Source organism: Lepisosteus platostomus, chromosome 23 (assembly GCF_059453375.1).
Source record: "Lepisosteus platostomus isolate fLepPlt1 chromosome 23, fLepPlt1.hap1, whole genome shotgun sequence".
NCBI lineage: Eukaryota > Metazoa > Chordata > Actinopteri > Semionotiformes > Lepisosteidae > Lepisosteus > Lepisosteus platostomus.
The window spans coordinates 6,058,819-6,061,888 of NC_142633.1; the positions used below are offsets into that span (position 1 = coordinate 6,058,819).

The 3,070-nt window shown below is 39.2% G+C and overlaps 1 long non-coding RNA gene across 1 annotated transcript; it reads left to right on the forward strand.

The window, feature by feature from the left end:
- Positions 1 to 329: 329 nt before the first annotated feature.
- Positions 330 to 2,669, forward strand: LOC148641912 (uncharacterized). The gene is made up of 3 exons (XR_015929533.1): positions 330 to 405; positions 1,353 to 1,403; positions 2,175 to 2,669. It is a non-coding gene; the product is annotated as an uncharacterized LOC148641912 (long non-coding RNA).
- The last annotated feature ends 401 nt before the right edge of the window (positions 2,670 to 3,070 follow it).

Genomic DNA, 3,070 nt, shown 5'->3' on the forward strand with positions numbered 1-3,070 from the left:
ATGTTATAGGGGATATCATTCCTTGTGAAAAATTAAAAAAAAAGTGTTTTGCTGATAAACTGAAGATAATAAGTGTTTCTTTGGGAGTACTGTATGTAATACTTAACCTGTGTGTTTATCTGTTTGAAAATGTCAATCAACGTTAGAGCCAGTTTCAATTTTTGTGAAAGCTGTTTGTCTGGATAGAAAAATAAACATTGTGATGTCTGTGACCACTTTCTGATGGAAAACATAAATTAACTTTGGGTCATACAGGCCAAATGACCTTCTCTCATCTGTAACCTTGTTTATGTTTTCATGAAAGTACATTATAATGTGGAAAATGAATTCACTGTCTTTCATTTGCTCTTCCAGTAACATTTTTATCCTTGTACCAGTCCCTCAGACAGGCTAAGTGCACCCCAGGTAATTTATCTTTTATTTTTTCACAGCACACACGGATGAATTTGAATAATACAGGATCTGCCATTCCTTTCCTACAGTACATAGGAAAGTACATAGTACTTACGTATTTGTTCAAGATTGACTCAGTCTAGACAACAGTAACTTGTTAAACAATTAATCTCAGTGGAATTTAGGAACATTGTGGTATTGATTGTGTAGCGGTTAAAATGATCTGCTCCCCATGCATGCAAGCAAGCTGTTGCAACAGAATATTGTCAATTTGCACTATAAAAACATCTTGTCATTTTTCCATAAATAGCCAAACAGCCCAAATAAAAACACAGCAGTAAAAACACTTCCCATGTTGTAAACAAATGTTGATCAGTGCTGACTATACAGACCACTGGTACCTGCCAGCATATAGACATGTAATAAAGATGACTTTCCTCCTGTGCAACATCTGTTTCTGTTTTTCAAACTCCAAGAGAAGCCCTGTTTAAAAGAAAAAAAAATCTTCAATTTCATACCTGTGTTGCCTCATGGTAGATTTGTAGATAGATAGATAAGACTATATTAATCCCGTAGGGACATTGATGTGTTACAGCAGTCCAGCCCAAGACAAGCAAAAACAGACATCAGAATAGTTATAAAAATAAAAGACAACAAAATAAATATAAAATACATAAATAATAAATACATAGGTGTGTGCAAAATGTGATGACCATAGTCACTGTAATGTAGTTTGGTTGAAAAAGATTTCTTCTATATCAAACAAACTAAAAGTTCAAATAAAGCACACTAATTTTAGACTTAGATTAGATTTAGTAATGACTTGTACATTCGTGTACAATATAGATGTATTCTCAAAAGTACTTCATTTGGATTTTGCATAGTATATTACAGATAATGAAACAACCATCTCTATATTGTTTCCACAATTATTAATGTGATATATTGTACTCTCCCAGCAGTCATATCACCCTGCAACTCACAGCTGGCAGCCCACTGAAGCTAAGCAGGTGTGAGCCTGGGCAGTACCTGAATGGGAAACCTCCTGGGAAAAACTAAGGTTGCTGCTGGAAGAGGTGTCAGTGGGGCCAGCAGGGGGCGTTAACCCTGCTGGCCCCATGTGAGTCCTAATGCCCCAGTATAGTGACGCGGACACTGTACTGTAAAGAGGCGCCGTCCTTCGGATGAGACATAAAACCGAGGTCCTGACTCTCTGTGGTCATTAAAAATCCCAGTGCGTTTCTCGAAAAGAGTAGGGGCATAACCCCGGCGTCCTGGCCAAATTTCCCCCTGGCCTTTACCAATCATGGCCTCCTAATAATCCCCATCTATGAATTGGCTTAATCGCTCTGCTCTCCTCACCACTGAGAGCTGATGTGTGGTGAGCGTTCTGGCACACTATGGCTGACGTCGCATCATCCAGGTGGGGCTGCACATTGGTGGTGGTGGAGGGGAGTCCCCATTACCTGTAAAGCGCTTTGAGTGGAGTGTCCAGAAAAGCGCTATATAAGTGTAAGCAATTATTATTATTATTGTTATAGTCTCCAGTTGTGATGACTACTTGTACCGCTGGACCCAGGCTTCTGAGGTCGAGAGAGTGGTACTGCCCCAGTGCAATGGCTTTCCAACATCTTCCAAACAGATGAGCTGCACAAAGTACAATCGTCATCATTGGACATGATGGACAACCATCATATTGTACTCAATCAGACTTCATTGTCAAGTCCTTCTCTTCAGGCTCTCCCTCATTACTGTAACTATTTTCTCTCTGTCTTGTACAGGAGTCTTTGTTCAGAGACAAGATGATGAAGTTAGTGGTGATCTGCCTTCTCTCCTTCCTGACACCTCTTCACAGCCAGGGTCACAACTCCAGTCCCTGTAAATCCACAACCAACAACCACGGTTACAACGACTTCAGAAACAAACATTTCCCCCAAGGCTTCCCGAGACAAACTGACAAAGAAGCATGGAAAGCTTTTTTGGAAAAAAGAGGTCTCTGTGGTAGAACGAAAATCCAGTCTTTCATTGATGCAAGCAGCGAATATGAGCTTAAAGAAATATGCAGGAGAGGAGGCAAGAGATACAGAGACAATCTGTGTATAAGCACTAGTGATTTCCGTCTTTTTGAAGTAGAAAGTATGAAAGACAACAATGGGAAATGTCTGGTTAAGGCTGTAAAGATTGACAACAAGCACATCATTCTTGCTTGTGACAAAATTGGGAATGAGTGTGTGCCTGTACATTATCAGGCTAATCCTAATGATGAGACTTCAGATAAATTCAATAATGTCTGTAGTTAAAGTTCAGCAAAATAGTATGTTTAAGTGTCTTTTAGTTGTTAACTGCAGGTAATGTTTTTAAGTGGAAAAGGTCTGAATTATGATGGGATAATTGTTGCTTTCTTCCATTACTAAAAAAAAATGATAGCTCATGTCCTAAAATATGTCAGTTTTATTCTCTTCTGTCTCACGTCATGTTCAGTAGATGGAAATGTTACCTTTTTCATTAGCTGCTTTAAGAACAATTAAAAAACTCTTTGCACAAGCTTTGACAAAGATGCAAAATAACCCATCCATCCATTTTTTACCTGCTTCTACCAGTTCTGGGTCTGGTTGAGATTGAGAGTGAGAGAGAGTTAGTGGCACCCTGAACTGTAGAGGGTTCAGCTACTGTGCTT